This window comes from Mauremys reevesii, linkage group 12 (assembly GCF_016161935.1).
Source record: "Mauremys reevesii isolate NIE-2019 linkage group 12, ASM1616193v1, whole genome shotgun sequence".
Classification (NCBI taxonomy): Eukaryota; Metazoa; Chordata; order Testudines; family Geoemydidae; genus Mauremys; species Mauremys reevesii.
Genome location: NC_052634.1, coordinates 43,214,109 through 43,233,925, shown reverse-complemented (window position 1 = coordinate 43,233,925; position 19,817 = coordinate 43,214,109). Strand labels below are relative to the sequence as shown.

General features: G+C 60.3%; 1 non-coding gene across 1 annotated transcript; it reads right to left on the bottom strand.

The window, feature by feature from the left end:
- Positions 1-7,018: 7,018 nt before the first annotated feature.
- LOC120376389 lies at positions 7,019-7,216 on the bottom strand. Its single transcript, XR_005587270.1, has one exon. It is a non-coding gene; the product is annotated as a U2 spliceosomal RNA (small nuclear RNA).
- Between the last annotated feature and the right edge of the window lie 12,601 nt (positions 7,217-19,817).

The following is a 19,817-nucleotide window of genomic DNA, read 5'->3' as shown; positions in this document are numbered from 1 at the left end:
ACACAGAAAAAGGCCCTCCAGGCACTTCTTTGGAAAAGGCCGACACTGACGCATCCGACGAAGTGGGGATTCACCCACGAAAGCTCATGCTCCAATACGTCTGTTAGTCTGTGAGGTGCCACACGACTCTTTGCTGCTTTTGCAGACACTGTGTTTCTCAGGTCAGCTACTGAGGGGGGCTGAGACTCTCTGGGCACAAGAATCCGAGTTCCCAGCGACACGTGAGACTTAATTCTCTGGAGCCAGGTGCAGGGCTTTGGCAGGGAGGCTCAGGCATGGGGGATTGGGGTGCAGCGGACGGACCGGCTGTCTAGGTGCGGAGATTTAGTCTCACTGAGGAGGAGGAGGAGGGGGAATCCTGCTGACAGGCAGTGGCCAGGGCTGATGCAACCACTAGGCGAACTAGTCGGCTGCCCAGGGTGCCAAGTGGTTGGGAGCACCAAAAAGCACACTCAGGGGGGGCGGGGAGTGGAGGTGAGCTGGGGCAGGGGCTGGGAGGTGCGGGGAGGGCTGCCCACCGCAAGTAACGGGGGCGGGGCCTGCAGGGGAACCGCTTCCTGTCCCAGCTCACCTCTGCCCCGTCTTCTCCCCTGAGCACGCCGCCCCTGCTCTGATTCTCCTCCCCTCCCAGGCTTGCCGCACTAAACAGCTGATTGGCACTGCAAGCCTGGGAGGCGGGAGAAGTGGAGCGGCGCCGGCGTGCTCAGGGGAGAAGGCGGAGCGGAGGTGAGCTGGGGTGGGGAGCTGCTGCAGGGGGGGCTACCCGGCTCTTCCCCATGGCCCCCGCCCCAGCTCTGGCCCCGCCCCCCCCCCGCCCCCCCCCCTCCACCCCTGCATTCACTGCATGGTAAGTGGAGTGACCCAGCCCCAGCCTGGTCCACTCCCCTGGCTCCCAGCCACGCCGCCAGCAAGTGCTGTGGGGCGGTTCCCCCCCCCCCAAGTTTGGGAGCCAGGGGAGCAGAGCAGGCTGGGGCCCCAGGCTTCCATGGGGGGAAGCAGAAGGGGGCTGACCCCAGTCCATCGTGGGACCAGGGGGGGTTGGCTAATTCCTGCGGGAAGTGGAGTGACCCGGCCCCAGCCTGCTCTGCTGCCCTGGCTCCCAGGCTTGTGTTGGTGTTGGCTGGATTTTTGCGGGTGTTTGTGTATATTAGCAATTGTGTGTATGTGTCTGGATTCATGCATGTGTTCGTGTATATTTGCAATTGTGTGCATGTGCATGCTCTGCTGCCCTCTGCCGGCGCGACAACCGTTTCTCCGTATGTCACAGCCCCCATACCGTCCACCCCGGTGGTGATTTCCCCATCTTACAACGGCTGGCTGGCCTGACTCTTCTCCCCTCTGTGCAGTGTGGTGGGGGCTGCAGCTCACTCCCTGTGGGGCAGGAGTGCCAAGGTGTGGGGCATTGGGCTCCGATGCACCTGGAGAGCAGCTCAGGTGAGGTGGGCAGGGCATGTGGTGTCTGTTCTGCGTTGCCTGGTGCTGGGCCACTGCACAGTCCCCAGCCACAGCGTGCCCTGAGAGGGGGCAGGGGGCCAAGCAGATGATCCAGCATGAGGGGATCATTCTCATTGGTAGCCGTCCAGTGGCAGTGAGTTCCACAGGCTTCGGCACATGCTGTGTGGGGCAGGAGGTCCTTGCATTTGGAGCAGTGGGAGTGAACTGTGTGCGGTTGTATCGCTGAGCACGATTGTGAATATTGTGGTGTGTGGGGGGGTGATTGTGAGTGCGGCTGGGGGTGATTGTTTCTCTCTTTGAGTTGGGCTAGCATGCCCCTCTGGGTGGGTGGGTGGGTGTGTGTGTGTGTGTGAGAGAGAGAGAGAGAGAGAGAGAGAGAGACTCTTGCTGCAGGATACAAAATCCTGTGTAAGCGGGAGAATGGTCCCGCTATTGTGGGGAACTTTCCTGGCTTCTGCACTACCCCGGTGAAGTGGGCTAGCGAAAGGATCTGAGTCCTCGCTCCCACTTCCTTTACCCAGAGGCCTCCCTGCCCTTGAGGACTCCCCTTCCACTCTCCTGTCTGGCAGAGTCCTCGTAACCCCAACAAGGCTGGGCCCAGGATTCCTAGGGGGCTCGACCCCCAACCCTGCTGTGGTCACCTAGGACAGGGGCTAGGGTGTCCCCACTCCGGGGTACTCTCTCTGCACTGCGCACATCCCTGACCCACTGATCACATCATACAATTTAAAGCAAATACAAGTTATTTAATTAACACTTAATTTAAAAAAGAATAAGGAAAAATGGGAAAGGTTACAGGAAACACATCACCCTGCTCTGTGGCAGGGAACATCACAAACAGTGTCTCTGAAAGGTCAGGGCAGTTCACAGCCTGCTCCTTGTAGGTCCCAGGCCTCCTTCTCAGGTCCTGGCTGTGCTGCAGGGACGCTGCAGGTCGGACACTCGTTCCGGCGGTGGCCACACACTCTCAGGCTCTGGGTGGCAGGACCCTTCTCTCCAGCGTCACCCCCGCCCTGTCAGGGTTACAATCCCCCTCCCAGTCTGGCCTGCGGGGCCTCTTGGCTGAGGTATCTCCCTGCGCTGGGCCCACTGCCCAGGGTCCCCCTCACTCTGCCCAGCTGCTCACCGCACTCAGCTCCAGACTGCCCCTGCTCCAGCTCCAGCTCCACTCTGCCTCAGCACGGCGGCTGCTGCTGCTCTGACTTCAGCTCCCTGGACTGCTTCTCTGGCCTCTCTGGCTCCAGTTGCTACCACTCTGCTCCCAGGGCAGGGCTGCTCTGCAGGCTGCTTCTGTGACTCTGCTCTGAGCTCTCATCTGCTTCCTGGGCTGCTTGTCTGGCCCCTCTGGCTCTGGTGCTGCAGCTCTGCTCCCAGGGCAGGGCTGCTCTCTCTGGGCCGTGCTCTGGCTTTTTGGGCTGCAGCTCCGCTCCCATCAGCTTAGCTTGGGGCCCCGCTCTCTCCTTAGCTCGGCCCCACTCCATCTGTCTCAGACAAATCCAGCTCACACGGAGGACGGGACCCCCCCTGGCCTCCTGACTCCTTGATTAGCTGCCCGCCCTGTCAATCAGGCTGACCTGGAGCACTGGCCTCTCCACATTGTTCCTGGAGACTGTCAGTCTCAGGCTCCTGATTTCCCATCGACCGCTCCCTTTTTAGTGCTGGGAGCTAGCAACCAAACACCCCACTGAATGTTAGTAAGGGGGCAACAGTCCCCTTACACCTGCAAAGCCATTTCCTACTGGTTATCCCAGCAACACACTGACACAAACAGTGTCACACACACACACAGAGTAGTGCTCAACCCCGCCAGCAGGGGGCAGCAGGGACACACACGTCTCTCCTGGGCCAGCTTGGACAATTTCCCAGGGCCACCCAGAGGGGGGGGGCAAGAGGGGCAATTTGCCCCAGGCCCCGAGCCCCACGGGGCCCCCACCAGAGTTTTTCGGGGTCCCTGGAGCGGGGTCCCGCACTCGCTCCGGGGTGCCCGGAAAACTCTTGCGGGGCCGGGCACAGAAGCTTCTGCTGCTCCCGGTCTTCGCCGGCGGGGGGTCCTTCCGCTCCGGGGCGGAAGGACCCCCCGCTGGCAAATTACCGCCAAAGACGGAGCAGGACCCGCTGTCGAAGTTTAGCTCGGTCTTCGGCGGTATTTCGGCGGCGGGGGGCCCTTCCGTTCCGGGACCCGCCGCCGAAGTGCCCCGAAGACCCGCGGCGGGGGCCCCTCTCTGCCGAATTACCGCCGAAGACCGGGCTGTGCTTCAGCGGCGGGTCCCGCTTCGGCGGTAATTCGGCGGCGGGGCCCCGCCGCTGGTCTTCGGGCACTTCGGCGGCGGGTCCCGAACGAAGGGTCCCCGCCGCCGAACCCCGGCCCCGGAATCCTCTGGGCAGCCCTGCAATTTCCCATCAAGACCTGGCACAGTGCTGGTGCCACACGGGGTGAGCAATGACTGGGCAGGGGCACGGGGCAGGGCTTTGGGTGTATGGGGGCAGGGTAAGGCTTTGGGGAAGGGGGCGGAGCAAGGCTTTAGGGGCATGGGGGCGTAGGCAGGGCTTTGGGGAGGGCACAGAGGGGCAGGGCTTTGGGGAGGGGCGGGAAGGGGCAGGGCTTTGCGGGGGCACAGCGGGGGCAGGGCTTTGGGGAGGGCACAGCGGGGGCAGGGCTTTGGGGGAGGGGCGGGAGCAGGGCTTTGCAGGTGGGCACAGCGGGGGCAGGGCTTTGGGAATGAGGGGTGGGGGCAGGGCTTTGGGGGCGGGCACAGCGGGGGCAGGGCTTTGGGGGAGGGGCAGGGCAGGAGCAGGGCTTTGGGGCGGGCACAGCGGGGCAGGGCTTTGGGGAATGAGGGGTGGGGCAGGGCTTTGGGGCGGGCACAGCGGGGGCAGGGCTTTGGGGAGGCGGGGTGGGAGCAGGGCTTTGGGGGCGGGCACAGCGGGGGCGGGGCTTTGGGGGAAGGGGCGGGGCGGGAGCAGGGCTTTGGGGGCGGGCACAGCGGGGGCGGGGCTTGGGGGGAAGGGGCGGGGAAGGGGCAGGGCTTTGGGGAGGGCACAGCGGGGGCAGGGCTCTGGGGAGGGGCGGGGCGGGAGCAGGGCTTTGGGGAGGGCACAGCGGGGGCAGGGCTTTGGGGGCGGGGCGGGGAAGGGGCAGGGCTTTGGGGGCGGGCACAGCGGGGCAGGGCTCTGGGGAGGGGCGGGGCGGAGCAGGGCTTTGGAGGAGGGCACAGCGGGGGCAGGGCTTTGGGGAGGGGCGGGGCGGGAGCAGGGCTTTGGGGCGGGCACAGCGGGGGCAGGGCTCTGGGGGAGGGCGGGGCGGGGCAGGGCTTTGGGGGCGGGCACAGCGGGGCTGGGGAAGGAGCAGGACTCATTCCGGCCGGGTCGGGTCTGTCTGGGGGTGTCACTGTCCCTGCAGCGGGTGTTTGGAGCCGGGCTCACCCGGGGGAGGGGCGGGGCCGGGGGCAGCGGGAGTCGGGGGGTGACACGCGGCCGGTGCCTGGGCCCGGCGGACCCACCCAGACCCGCTCACACCCAGCGGGGGTTACAAGGCGCGGGAACATCCGCGGGCGGACACGGGATCCAGCCCCGCTCAGAGCCAGACCCGCCCGCACGGACCCGCCCCCGCCGGGGTGTTTCGGCGGCGTCGACCCCGCCCCGTGCGCCCACCCCGAGCAGCCGCTTTGTGCCGGGGGGTGAAAGGAGCGAAGCGGCGCGGCGCGTTCCTGGGCGGTGCAGCGTCACAGCCTGTCCCGGGGGGCGGGGCCGGGGCTCCCTGGGGGGCGGGGCCGGGGCTCCCTGGGGGGCGGGGCGGGATGAGGAGTTGCGTTGGGGGGGGAGGTGTCAGGTTGACCCAGGGACCCGCCCTCACCTGGGCTGGAGAGGACGGAGGCGCCCCGGGGCAGGCTGGGAGTTGTAGTTCCTGGCTCGTCTCAGAGCGGAAGTGACGGTCGGTTGCTCAGACAACGTGCCCCCTCCCGGTGCACTCTGGGAAGCGTAGTTCTCTCTCTCTCTCACACGCAGCCTCTATTGGAGGAGGGGCCGTAACTCGTCGCTTCGCCGCGCCCCTCCCCGCTCCCTGATTGGCGGAGAGAGCGCGGGACAGAGACTCGGCGCGTGGGGGGAGGCCCCGGTTCCCTCGCCCCGACCCCCGGGCGCGCGCTGCGGCCGTTGGGATTCGAATCCCGCTCGCGGCCAGGGGCGGTCCCGCAGCGGGGGAGGGGGCTGGGCTGCTGCGCTCTGTCCTCTCCTTATGCAGCCCAGGTGGGGAAGGTGACCCGGATGCAGGGAGCCCGGATGTCGCTCCTTGCTCCCCCCTCACAGCCCCCTAGGGGGGCACAGCCCAACATTGGGGGGAGCAGTAGCTACATATGCGAGTTGCACTTTAATGATACAGAGATTGCACTGCAGCACTTTATATTTCACAGTGTAAATATTTGTAATAAAACTATATATAGTGAGCACTGAACACCTCGTATTCTATGTTGTAATTGAAATCAATATATTGAAAATGTAGAAAAACAAAATATAATACCGTAATTTTAAATTAGTATTCTATTTTTAATGGTGCGATTAAAACAGATTAATCATGATTTTTTTAAAGCTAATTGCGTAAGTTAACTGCAATTAATTGACAGCCCTAAATTTGAATTTTTCTGTCACATGCAAGACAAGCTGGAATATCCGTGTGCAGGGAAAGAGCCTGGGGGGAATTGTGCTGGGAAATTATTTCCTGTTCTGTCATGTTGCCTTTTTTGCCCTAACAGGCTGCAGCGCAACATCCATGTTTTGCTCCAGCTCATTCCGTCCTCCCAGGGGCCGGGGAAGGGAAATGGCTGCGGTGGAGCCAGTTGAGGGAGGGATTATCAGGGAGTTGCTGGCGGGTTCCCTTGGCGGGGAGAAAGGGCAGTAAATACATAGGGGGTGGGAACTTCCAGGAAGGTTGGTCTGGGTGGGAGAGGGCAGGAAATCCCCAGGGTGCGGGACAGGGAGTGACAAACCTGCTGGGATTTGTTTACTGTGAAGCTCCAGCATTTCTCAAATGTGGCCACCAGGGGCTTTTATTGTGGCCACAGCCTCCCGGGCTGTAATTGAGGGAGTGCGGTGGGGCTCAGGATTCAGGCTTCTGCTCTGGGATGGTGGGCGACAGGCTCAGTCAAGATACATGGAACGTAGGCTGGGTGGAGAGAAGTCTATGTAACTCATGCAGTTATTGATATACATGTGACTCAAATATTACCAATCTGTGTGTCCCCCCCCACACACACACACAACCCCCCCCCAAACCAACCATCTCCCAAACAGACCCTCAGTCCGAAAAGCATTCAGCCCTCATGTTGTTAAAAAGATTCAAGGGAAACAGAAAAATCCCAGCTTTTAAAACAATCCTTTAGCAAGACAAAGAAACTCACATTTGTAGACTCAGAAAACACTCCCAAGAAATTTTAACAATATGTTGTTATGAAGAAACCAAAGTGATAAAGAGACCTGATTTTTCAACTACTTTTAAAAAAAATCTTCTCAAATCAGCATCTTTAAAGATAAACTTTTTCTGCTTTTTAACCAGACAATTCTCCCCAGAAGGAGAAGCACTGGTCCTGGAGACACTGCAATACCAGGTCAATGCATGGGGTGGACAGAGCAAGCTCCTATTCCATCCCCTTGTTTCAAAAATCAATTTAATATACAGTCCTCAAATAAAGGACCTATCAGATATTAAAATGATAAGAACAGATACAATTTAAATAATACTTTCCCAGCCAGAAGGCTGAGAAGCAATGCTGAGAATTTCGGATGCTAGGCAGCCGCTCTTCCCCCACTGCTTTCTACTTCAGCACGAGGAGCTCCCAGACACGCACCAAACACCATTCACGACACTTGATAACTAGGTAACTCGAAGTGATGATCACTTCCCCCAAATGACTCCACTGGAAGAATTCAAAGCAAGAGCCCTTAACACACAATTCTGTTCAAAGACAGAGAAGTCTTTCACCCTCCTTCCTCTTGCTGGTTTCCCTGTGCACGCCTAATTTGCATAAACCCACCCACTGACCTGTGACTACCAATCTCTCACTGTTAACTCTTACAGCAAAACAGGCCAAAGAAAGCCTATGCAAGCGCTATACCGCAGCCCCAATGCTCTTTTCTGCTCCTTCTCAAACGTACACACAAGTGTTTTGCTCCATACCAGTCCAGTTTCTTGTTTAACCACTGCACACACATGGTATAACCGTACCCTGAGCTGATTCCCGACTTTTGCGCTCAATACAGGAAAACGAGAATTGAGAGAGAAGCTGTGCAGGGAAGTCTTCCTCAACTTGCACTGCACTCCCCAAGGGCCTTTCGGGGTCTTCTGTGGACTTCAGGTTCCATTTGATTGCCAAGGTTTATGGTCTTATTAATTAGCCATCTCCTAATGCAAGGATGCTACATGACAGATTAAAGATCGATTTTCCAAAAGAGCTGAGAAACAGAACTAAAGCTGAGCACGAGGTGTTACATTTCCATGAGCATCCAGAATCTGACTGTGCCCTGGTAAGTTCAATGCTTCCGAAAGAAATCAGAAAATAAGGAGCCCGTCAGGGCCCCCTGCTAGCACCCAGATCTAGTCAATCTGCAGGGAAATAAGGAAAAGGTGATGAATAAAGAAGTCAGGAAATAACAAGGAAATGAAGAGGTTTGTCGAACGGGTTTCTGTCCGATATACCATCTTCTCAGCTACCAATCAAAGTTAAAGACCTAAAGTCGACCTATCGGCATAAGCAGGGGCGGCTCTAGGCACCAGCAAAATAAGCTGGTGCCTAGGGCGGCCAAATCTAGGGGGCGGCAGGCTGCGCCGGCGGACCTGCCGCAGTCATGCCTGCGGAGGTCCACCGAGCCCGGGACGACCGGACCTGCCGCAGGCAGGACTGCGGAGGGAGCGCTCGTCCCGCGGCTCGGCTGGACCTCCTGCAGGCATGACTGCGGCAGCTCAAGCGGAGCTGCGGGATCCGCGAACTGTCCGCAGCCGCGGGGGGGTCCAGCCGGGCCACGCGGGACCAGCGGTCCCTCTGCAGTCATGCCCGCGGGAGGTCCGCTGCTCCCGCGGCTCCGGGGCGCCTCCCGCGCATGACTGCTTGGGGCGGCCAAAACTGTAGAGCCGCCCCTGGGCATAAGTACAGGTGGTTGAATGGAAGTTAAAAGGAGCTGCTGTGGCAAGTGTTAGGAGCCTGCAAGCAACATGCAGATCGTTTAAAAATGCTGCAATTAGAGGCTGCGACAAAGTTCCTCCTCTATCTTGGTGGGTCCTGCGCTTATTGGCAGATTTGCTCACCTCAGTGATCTTCCCCTCTGGTGGAACCCACAGTCTGGGTCAACTCCTCCTGTGTCTGATCAGGAGTTGGGAGGTTTGGGGGAACTCGGGCCCACCCTCTACTCCGGGTTCCAGCCCAGGGCCCTGTGGATTGCAGCTGTCTATAGTGCCTCCTGGTACAGCTGCATGACAGCTACACCTCCCTGGGCTACTTCCCCATGGCCTCCTCCAACCACCTTCTTTATCCTCACCACAGGACCTTCCTCCTGGTGTCTGATAACGCTTGTACTCCTCAGTCCTCCAGCAGCCCAGCCTCAGCCTCAGCCTCAGCCTCTCCCTCTCAGCTCCTTGCGCCTCTTGCTCCCAGCTCCTCACACGCACACCACAAACTGAAGTGACTCCTTTTTAAACCCAGGTGCCCTGAGTAGCTCTGCCTTGATTGGCTGCAGGTGTCTAATCAGCCTGTCAGGGGTGCGGAAAGCCCTAGGGCGGGTGCAAGGAAGTTTTGGGTCCTAGGTGAAACTTCCACCTTGCACCCTCCCACCCAGCTAACCGCGTCTGTCCGTTCCCCCACCCCCCACAGCTAACTCAGCCCCCCACCCGGGGAGCCACCCTGCAGCAACTACTCCCCCCCTCCCCCCGTGGCCGCTACCCCTGCCGGGGGAGACTTCATCCCCACCCCACCCCCGGCCATGGCAGCTTACCCTGCCTGGGGAGACCGCCTGCGGACATGGGTGGCAAGTTTGTAGACATTTTGGTGGTGCCCAGAACCCGCCCCCCAACTCTGCCCCCCCATCTCTGCTCCCACCTGCCTAATGCTCTGGGAGGGGGCTCTGGAGGGGGAGGTCTGGGGTGCAGATCCTGGGCTGGGGATTAGGGTGCAGGAGGGGTGCAGGCTGTGGGATGGCGGGTGGGTGCTGGGTGCAGGCTCGGGGCTGGGGCAGGGGTGGGTGTGCAGGAGGGTGAAGGGTGCAGGCTTTGGGACTGAGTTTGGGGTTGGGAAGGGGTATGTGGGAAGGGGAGGTGCACCTTGTGGGGAGGAGTTTGGGGAGAGGAGGGAATACAGGGGTGAGGGCTGTGGGGCTGAGGTTGTGGGATTCATGATGCAGGAGGGGACTCAGGGCTGGGGCAGAGGATTAGGGTGCGGGGGGATGAGGGCTCTGGCTGGGGATGAGGGGTTCATCCTGCAGGGGCGGGGCTCAGGGCTGGGGCAGAGGATTAGGGTGCAGGGGGATGAGGGGTACGTGCTGCGGGGGGGCTCTGGGCGGGGGCAGAGGATTAGGGTGCGGGGAGATGAGGGCTCTGGCTTTGGATGGGGGGTTCATCCTGCGTGGGGAGGCTCAGGGCTGGGGCAGAGGATTAGGGTGCGGGGGATGAGGGCTAGGGCTGGGGAGGAGGGGTTCATCCTGGGGGGGGAGGCGCAGGGCTGGGGCAGAGGATTAGGGTGCAGGGGGATGAGGGGTTCATGCTGCAGGGGGGCTCAGGGCTGGGGCAGAGGATTCGGGTGCGGGGAGTGGAGGGCTCTGGGTTTGGTTGGGGGGTTCATCCTGCGTGGGGAGGCTCAGGGCTGGGGCAGAGGATTAGGGTGCAGGGGTGAGGGCTCTGGCTGGGGCAGAGGATTAGGGTGCAGGGGGATGAGGGCTCTGGCTGGGTCTGAGGATTAGGGTGCAGGGGGATGAGGGGTTCATGCTGCGCAGGGGGGCTCAGGGCTGGGGCTGAGGATTAGGGTGCAGGGGGATGAGGGCTCTGGCTGGGGATGAGGATTAGGGTGCGGGGGGATGAGGGGTTCATGCTGCGCGGGGGGGCTCAGGGCTGAGGATTAGGGTGCAGGGGGATGAGGGGTTCATGCTGCAGGGGGGCTCTGGCTGGGTCTGAGGAGTAGTGTGCGGGGGGATGAGGGGTTCATGCTGCAGGGGGCTCAGGGCTGGGGCAGAGGATTAGGGTGCAGGGGGATGAGGGGTTCATGCTGCGGGGGGGCTCAGGGCTGGGGCTGAGGATTAGGGTGCGGGGGGATAAGGGCTCTGGCTGGGGATGAGGGTTTGGGGCATTGGGGAGGCTCAGGGCCGGGGGAGAGACCCAGCTCCAAATATTGCTGGAGCAGGGCCCCCAGCCCTGAATATTCCTGGAGCCCGGGCACCGCACACAGATATAACCTGCCGCCCCTGCCTGCGGAAGCTAAGCCTGCCTGGGGAGCCCGCCCCAGCTCACCTCGGCTCCACCCCCTCCACTGAGCACCCCGGCATCGCTCTAATTCTCCTCCCCGGCCAGGCTTGCGACGGAATTAGAGCTGGGCTGTGTGCTCGGCGGAGGAGGCAGAGCGGAGGTGAGCTGGGATGGGGAGCGGTTCCCCTCTGCGCCCCCAATCCCCCGTTACTGGGGACAGCCCTCCCCGCGCGCCCCCCCCCCAGCTCACCTCCACTCCACCTCCTCGCCTGAGAGGGTTATTAGGCGCCACCAACCACTGGGCAGCCACCTAGTTTGCCCAAATGGTTGCACGGGCCCTGGTGTTCACAAGCATTGTGAAAACGTGCAATTCCCGCTCACACTGCACAGGGGCAGCACAGCTCCGGGGTTCTCTGGAATCGCACAATAATGCTGGCTTTGTTCCCACAGCATCTGGAGCTTTGCACAGTGAGACATGGGGGTGCTGCAGCCTCCGCCGCAGCCCTCGGTCCCGCACCTCTGCTTCTCTGCAGGGAACTTGTTATGCCACGAGGGGGTGCAGGGAGACTGTGCAGGAGACCCAGGCCCACACCCCAAGCACTGCAGCTCCAGCGCTGTGTTCAGGATTCATTTCTGCTCTCTGATAAACTGCTCCAGGCTCCTCTGTCCAACTAATATTCGTCCAGGCTCCCCGGCGCTGTTAGTATCTGCCCAGAGCTCTCGCCAGCCCTGCCCCAGGAGAGCTGGGCGCTCGCCCTGCTCTAGGAGAGCCAGGCAGGCCCTGAGCACTAGACGGTGACCCTAGGCCAGTGGTGCCAGAACAATCTGTATAGTGGGGGGTGGGGGCTGAGCCACCCAACCAACTGTAACCCCTGGGTGTGATGGAAACCACGTCAAGCCAGGGGCTGCTGCAGCCCCCCCAGTTCCAGCCCCTCTGCCCAGGCAGCTCCCCCAGCCTGACACACACACACAGCCCCTGCACCCGCCTCACCCCAGGTCTCCTCAGCCCAGAGGTGAGCCCCCTGGCTGAGTGGGGAATCAGAACCCCCCAAAATTACCCTGGGACCAACATGATCTGCCACTGCCCTGCCCTGCTCCGCATGTATTCGGAGTGAGTCAGTTTCCCTGTCCCAACGTGTGTCCTGCCCTGTGTCTCTTCTCCTCCCCAGCTCCTTCCAAACCAGCCCCTTTCCCTGCACCCCGGCTGGGTCTCTGCCAACCCCCCTTCTCCCCTCCTGCCCCCAATATCTCCCTGTCCCTACAGGTCTATAGGGCTGGATCCCTCCCTCCCCCCTTCTCCCCTCATTTCCTGCCTCTGGGGGGTCTATGGAGATGGGTGTCTCCTCTGCCATCCCCTCTCTTATCCCCCCATATCCCGCTGCCTCTAGGGGTCTATGGGGCTGGGTCTCTCCTCCCTCCATCCCCTCCCCTGCCCCCAGTATCCCTCTTGGGATCTATGGGGCATGGGTCTCTCTCCCTGCCCCTGTGCTCTCCCCTGCACAGCATGTCAGTTTCTCTGGACCAACGTTTCACCATCCACACGTGTCTCTTCTGTCCCTCATCTCCCTCCACCCCACCACATTTCCCCTGCACCCCAGGCAGGGTCGCTGCCAACCCCCTCTCCTCTCCTCCAGACCCCAATATCCCCTGCCCCTATGGGTCTATGGGGCTGGGTCTCTCCCTCCCCCCTTCTCCCCCAATTCCCTCATCCCTTCCCCCAATATCTCCCTGCCCCAGGCTGTTACGTGCTATGACGTGTGCTGGGGCTGTGACGTGTGCTGGGGCCAGGGCCGGCTCCAGGGTTTTTGCCACCCCAAGCGGCAGGAAAAAAAAAAAAGCCGTGATCGTGATTGGCGGCAGCTCCACCGCGCCGCCTTCTTCGGCGGCAATTCGGTGGCAGGTCCTTCCCTCCGAGAGGGACCGAGGGACCCGCTGCCAAAGAGCCCGACGTGCCGCCCCTTCCCCTTGGCCGCCCCAAGCACCTGCTTGCTGAGCTGGTGCCTGGAGCCGGCCCTGGCTGGGGCTGTGACGTGCTGGGACCTGCTCACTCCCCGAGGGCAACTCATTCACTTGAAACCAGCAGGCCAGAAGGGGCTATGCAGATGAGCAGTGTCTGGCGGCAGGACGCAGAGCAGCGAGATGAACCGAAGGAGCCCGGCGGAGAGAATTCTCTGCGTGTGGACAGAATCCGGTGTGGGGAGTTCGTGCTGTGGGTGCCTGCGCCGGAGTCACTTCGGGGCAGTGATTGCCACTGAGCTACGTAGTGACCAAGGGCGTGTGAATGGGGTGTGGTGCCTGGCTGGGAGAAGCTTGTGGTGACAAAAAAAGTGGTGGGAGCAATAGGTTCTGTCCTAGCAGGGGGTGCATACCCTGAGAGGGTGTGTTTTTGGGGCCTTTTTGTCATGATAGGGGGTAGCATTCTCCTAATCCCACTAGTTTTCTGTGTGTTGGGTGGCAGGTTTCATGATGTCACAGTGCCTGGGGGAGGGGTTTGAATCATAATTCCAAAGTGAGAGAACAACTCCCCTTACTTCTGCTCAGTTTCCATTAGGGGGCTGGGCTGGGATCTCTAGGGAGGGAAGTGCAGGGAAAAACAGTCTCCCCTATGGAACCCAGGAGTCCTGGCTCCCAGTCCCCCTGCTCTAGACCCCCTCCATTCCCAGAGCCAGGGATAGAACCCAGGGGTCCTGGTGCTCAGCCCCCTCCCTGCTCTGACCACTTGACCCCACTCCCCTCTCAGGGTGGTGCAGGGGTCACTGGGTCTGTGTCCCAGCTCTGCTAAGGGCCGTGACTGATTTTCCCAAAGTGCTTCCTTCTGAATCCATCCGACAAAGTGGGGATTCACCCACGAAACCTCATGCTCCAATACGTCTGTTGGTCTATAAGGAGACACAGGACTCTTTGCTGCTTTTACAGATCCAGCACATCTGCCCGCCCTGCTCAGTCACTGCCCACCCCCGTGTGGGGGCACCAGCACTGTGCCGGGTCGTGATGGGAAATTGTCCAAGCTGGCCCAGGGGAGACGTGTGTGTCCCTGCTGCCCCCTGCTGGTGGGGTTGAGCTCGGCTGTGTGTGTGTGTGTGCGTGAGAGAGAGAGAGAGAGAGAGAGAGAGAGAGAGAGACTGTTTGTATCAGTGTGTTGCTGGGCTAACCAGTAGGAAATGGCTTTGCAGGATTTTGTATTCTGCAGCAAGTGAATGAGTGAGTGAGTCACTCTCACTCACACACACACAAAGGGACTCACACAATCCCAAGAACACTCACACACAACACACCCAGAGGGACATGCTAGCCCAACCCCAAAGAGAGAAACAATCACACCCCCAGCCACACACACAATCACCCCCCCCCACAATATTCACAATCATGCTCAGAGATACAAATGCACACAGTTCACTCCCACTGCTCCAAATACAAGGACCTCCTGCCCCACACAGCATGTGCCAAGGCCTGTGGAACTCACTGCCGCTGGACAGTTACCAATGAGAATGATCTCCTCATGCTGGATCATCTGCTTGGCCCCCTGCCCCCTCTCAGAGCGCGCTGTGCGGCGTGGCTGGGGATTGTACAATGGCCCAGCACCAGGCAATGCAGAACGGACACCACACGCCCTGCCCTGCCTCACCTGAGCTGCTCTCCAGGTGCATTGGAGCCCAGCACCCCACACCTTGGGACTCCTGCCCCACAGGGGGTGAGCTGCAGCCCCCGCCACACTCCATAGAGGGGAGAAGGGTCAGGCCAGCCAGCCCTTGTAACATGGGGAAATCACCATCGGGGTCGACGGTATGGGGGCTGTGACATACAGAGAAACAGTTGTCGCGCCGGCAGAGGGCAGCAGAGCATGCACATGCACACACTTGCAAACATACACGAACACATGCATGAATCCAGCCACACACACACAATTGCTAATATACACAAACACCTGCACAAATCCAGCCAACACCAACACAAGCCTGGGAGCCAGGGGAGCAGAGCAGGCTGGGGCCGGGTCACTCCACTTCCCGCAGGAAGTAGCCAGCCCCCCATGTCCCACGATGGCCTGGGACCAGCCCCCCTCTGCTTCCCCCCATCAGGGGTGGCTCTAGGCACCAGCAAACCAAGCTGTTGCCCGGGGCGGCCAAATCTAGGGGCAGGCTGGGCGGTGGACCTGCCGCAGTCATGCCTGCGGGAGTCCCACGGAGCCACGACGATCGGACCTGCCGCAGGCATGACTGCGGAGGGCGCCGCCGCTGCGGCGGCTGGACCTCCCGCAGGCATGCGACGCGGCAGCAGCAGCCGGACCCGCGGACCCGCGAGCCGTCCGCGCGTGCCGCGGCCGTCCCGTGGTGGACCTGCTCCAGGAGCTCAACCGAGCGGGAAGAGGGCGCCGGGAGCGGGAAGAAGGCGGCGCACACCGCGCTGCCTGGGGCAGCCTATTTTCTAGAGCCGCCCCTGCCCCCCATGCAGGCCTGGGGCCCCAGCCTGCTCTGCTCCCCTGGCTCCCAAGCTTGGGGGGAGGGGGGAACCGCCCCACAGCACTCGCCGGCGGCGTGGCTGGTAGCCAGGGGAATGGACCAGGCTGGGGCTGGGTCACTCCACTTACCATGCAGTGAGTGCAGGGCGGGGGCCATGGGAAGAGCCGGGCAGCCCCTGCAGCAGCTCCCACCCCAGCTCACCTCCGCTCCGCCTTCTCCCCTGAGCACGCCGGCGCCGCTCCACTTCTCCCGCCTCCCAGGCTTGCGGTGCCAATCAGCTGTTTAGTGCGGCAAGCCTGGGAGGGGAGGAGAATCAGAGCGGGGGCAGCGTGCTCAGGGGAGAAGACGGAGCAGAGGTGAGCTGGGACCGGGAGCGGTGCCCCTGCACACCCCCCCCCCCGTTACTTGCTGCGGGCAGCCCCCCCCCCACACCTCCCCCAGCCCCCCGCCCCAGCTCACCTCCACTCCCCGGCCCCCCTGAGTGCGATTTTTGGTGCCCCCAACCACCTGGCACCCTGGGCGGCCGACTAGTTCGCCTAGTGGTTGCACCGGCCCTGGCCACTGCCTGTCAGCAGGATTCCTCCTCCTCCTCCTTAGTGCGACTAAATCTCCCCACCTAGACAGCCGGTCCGTCCGCTGCACCCCAATCCCCCATGCCTGAGCCTCCCTGCCAAAGCCCTGCACCTGGCTCCAGAGAATTAAGTCTCACGTGTCACTGGGAACTCGACTTCTTGTGCCCAGAGAGTCTTGGCCCCCCTCAGTAGCTGACCTGAGAAACACAGTGTCTGCAAAAGCAGCAAAGAGTCATGTGGCACCTTATAGACTAACAGACGTATTGGAGCATGAGCTTTCGTGGGTGAATCCCCCTTTCGTTGGATGCGTCAGTGTCGGCCTTTTCCAAAGAAGTATCTGGAGGGCCTTTTCTCATGTGGCCTAATGGATAAGGCGTCTGACTTCGGATCAGGCGATTGAGGGTTCGAGTCCCTTCGTGGTTGTGCAATTTTACCTTTGGGCTGAACGTCCTGCTCCCTTCAGGGCTGGAACCTCTTCTTGGCCGCTCAGGCCAATGCTCTGGCTTCAGCTAGAGCCCCGGGAAGGAGTTGGGGGTTGGGCGTCACAAAGGCTGGGGCATGAGCCCCAGGTGCTTCCAGTCTCGCCTTTGCCCTTCCTGACTTGCCAAAGAAACTGGGTGGCTGCCCGGGCTAGAGTGTGGAGCAGTTTCCCTCTTCCAAGTGTGCACCTGTCCCTGTGCTGGAGGGTACTTGCTACATAGCCCCTTGGGAGCCTGGGTGTTTCTCTGCTTCTCGCCAGCTGGGGAAAAGCCTCTTGGGGTAAAATCTCCTGCCCCACTGCCAAAGTCAGCACCTTGAGTGGGAATGGTAAGAGGCCCCACCAGGGGGGCTGGCCCTGCTTTCCTACCGTCTTCGATAATGGCCACAGAGCATCAGCAGCTGCCCCGCATGCTTCAGTGGGGGTTCGTCACGGCAGGGAGCAGCCTGGCTGGGTGTTTTTGTGCCTGTCTGAAGGCCGCACATAGGCATGGTCCTGCCCTCCTCTTGCCCTGCCCTCTGTTGCTTTTAAGCCTTCCCTTGGAGCCATCAGCACCAGCCGCCTCTGCTCTAGGTGCCCAGAGGAGGAGAGGTGCTGGGCTCTGTGATGAAGTGGGGGATTTTCTTAGGGTTTTCTGTGTTTTCCAGTGGTTCGCATGCACAGGGAGCGGGACTCAGTGTCCCCAGGTGTTACTGGTTTAACGAGGGGAGGGGAGAGGGAGTTTGTTGTTACAGAGGATCGGAGAGGGACTTGGGACCCCGGCTGATGGCCTGGAGGATGGAGACCCCAGCGACTGGTGACCTGGTGACCCGGAGACCCAGCTCAGGAGTCACAGGCGGTTCTGGCCAGTGGGAGGACAATGGGCTGTGGGGAGAGGACCCCGTGACCAACCTGTTCCAGCCAGAGGGGGGCAGAGAGGAGAGGAGGCCCAGGCAACCCTGTTTACCTGGAGAAAAGACAATGGACAGAGGCGGGGCCTGGGGCCGGGGATATCGGTGGCCCAGCTGGGAGCAGGGGGGCTCTGGGCTGGCGAGGGGAAGCAGGCAGAGCCCACCTGGCTGCAGGGGGACTGGGATGTGCTGGGCTGAGGGAGGCCAGGCCTGAGGCCCTGAGAGTTTCCTGTGCTGTGTTCAACTCTCAATAAACCCTCCTGTTTTATGCTGGCTGAGAGTCGCTCTGGGCTAGAGAACAGGGGGCAGCAACCCCTTCGGGGGTGAGGAGGCCCAGGGGGTCCAGAGCGCGTGGACTCCCTGAGGGGGCCCACGGCGAGAGACAGACGTGCTAAGGCTCAGAGAGGTGCGGCTCCAGGAGGTGGGGGGCCTGACCCCGAGAGAGAGTGGACCCCCGCGAAGGGCTGTCGCACTGAAAGGGGCACCCCCCATGGACCCCACAGGGCCAAGAGTGGGCACGATCTGTGAGTCCGTGACAGGCAGTGACATCACAAAGGCCTTTTGCAGGACCTCAGACTATTGGTCAAAGGTGGTGGGGAGGTGGTGACCTCACAGAGAGATGCTGACATCAGCCAGGCAGGACAGGGGCGAGGGGCCAGGGAAACCTCAGAGACCCCTGTGGCTTTGCTTCAGCAAGTCTCCTTCTCCAGGTCTCTCTTTGAGGACTGAGAGAGTATTCGGGTTCACGGACGTGAGCGCCAGGAGGAACCTCTTTCGAGTTTTCTCCTTCCCTTTTAGTGATTTTACTAGAAAACAGCCGTCCCTGTTTAGAAGGTAAGAGCCTCCTCGAGGGAAGGGGTGTCCTGGGGGGTGTCACAGTTCGGATGCCAGTGCCCCCCCATGTAAGGAAGTTCCCGCCACCCTGCTCTGTGTTCGCAGTGTGGGAGAGAGCAGCATCCACGGCAGTGATTTGCTCCTGGCTGCCGGAGCAGAGCAGCAGGCTCAGCTGTCAGAACTTCCCAGAGCGATGAAAGGGGAGGGGCCCATGGCTCTGTAGCAGGAATGCAGGGCAGGCGAGTTCACAGAGGACATTGTGGGATACTGGCAGAGGCCAGTTATGGTGATATAATGAACAGCAGCGTCTACTCTGTCACTTTAAGTTTGCTGCAAAAAGCTCATCGAAGTGGTTTTATTTGGTCACCAAAACAGGGCAGTTTTGTCACCAGATGTGGCATTGCAGTGCCAACCGAGGGAGCATAGTGTGTTTTTCACACACCTGAGCAATATAATTCTGCTGAAATAACTTTGTAGTGCAGACCTGGCCAAAGATTCACACACACACACAGAGCTTGCAAGAAAAACCTCACCTGCTGCTCTGCTTTGTGGGGCCCAGGTGGGGATGCAGGGAGTCAGGTGTGAGCAGATGCTGTACCTTAGTCATAGGCAGGCACCCTGGTTTAACTGGTTAAAGTACCTGTTTTGTAAACAGGAGATGCTGGGTTCAACTCCCAGTGGTGCCTTGTTAAGATGCTTTTAACCCTGATCTGTTTATTTATGACACCTGCTATTGGCTACTGTCAGAAGACAAGATTCAGAGCTAGATGGACCTTTGGTCTAGCCCAGTGTGGTTTTTCTTATGGTTTAAATTACACTCACTGGCACTGATAATAGAGTTACTGAAAGTTTGGGAGTTAAGAGCTGATAGGTCAGTGGTCCAAGCCCCACATGGATGACCCCCACCCTCTGGGACGGGGCAGGTCTGAGCTCTTGCACCAAATGCTCATTGTGGCTGCCAGAATCTGTCGGCAGCTCATTTAGTTTACACCCAGGGTTGAGTCCTTGATTCACACATCAAGGATAACAACCCTTTGTTTCTCCTGCCCCAATAACAAGGAGACTGGGAATCCAACACCAGCCACAAGTGATCATTTCGGCAAGCAACCCAACCTATTTCCAACATACTGTAAAATCCACATGCAGACTCATACATGAAACCTTGCAAGAAAATCTTCCTGAGGGGGCCTGAAGCACCTGCTGCTGGAGGGAAGGAGGGAGCTGTGGGTTGGGATTGAGGAGCAGTGTGAGGAGGAGGGGCCTGTGGGTTGGGATTGAGGGGCACCGGGAATAGGAGGGGGCTGTGGGTTGGGACAGAGGAGAAGGCTCCGGTTGGGAGTGAGGAGCAGTGAGCATAGGAGGGACTGAGGGGCACTGGGAATAGGAGGGGACATGGGTTTGGGCTGAAGAGCATCTTCATTTGGGGATCCAGCAGGACAGGGGAAGGCAGCGGGTGATTCTAATTCCTTAGGGATATTCTGTGTGTTTGTATGTGCGCAGGGGAGGAACATGCTCTATGCCCAGAGGCCTTTATTCCTCCAGGCTGCAAGGACAGAGGGGATGTCAAGGAGTTGCTCCTTCAATCCCCCCCCCACACAAAGGCCCTTCTTAGGAAAGGAAAATCCTGAAGAGAAAGAGTAACACCAAAGAAGACTCCAGAAAGTCAGATTTTTACAATCATAGTGAGAAGTTTAT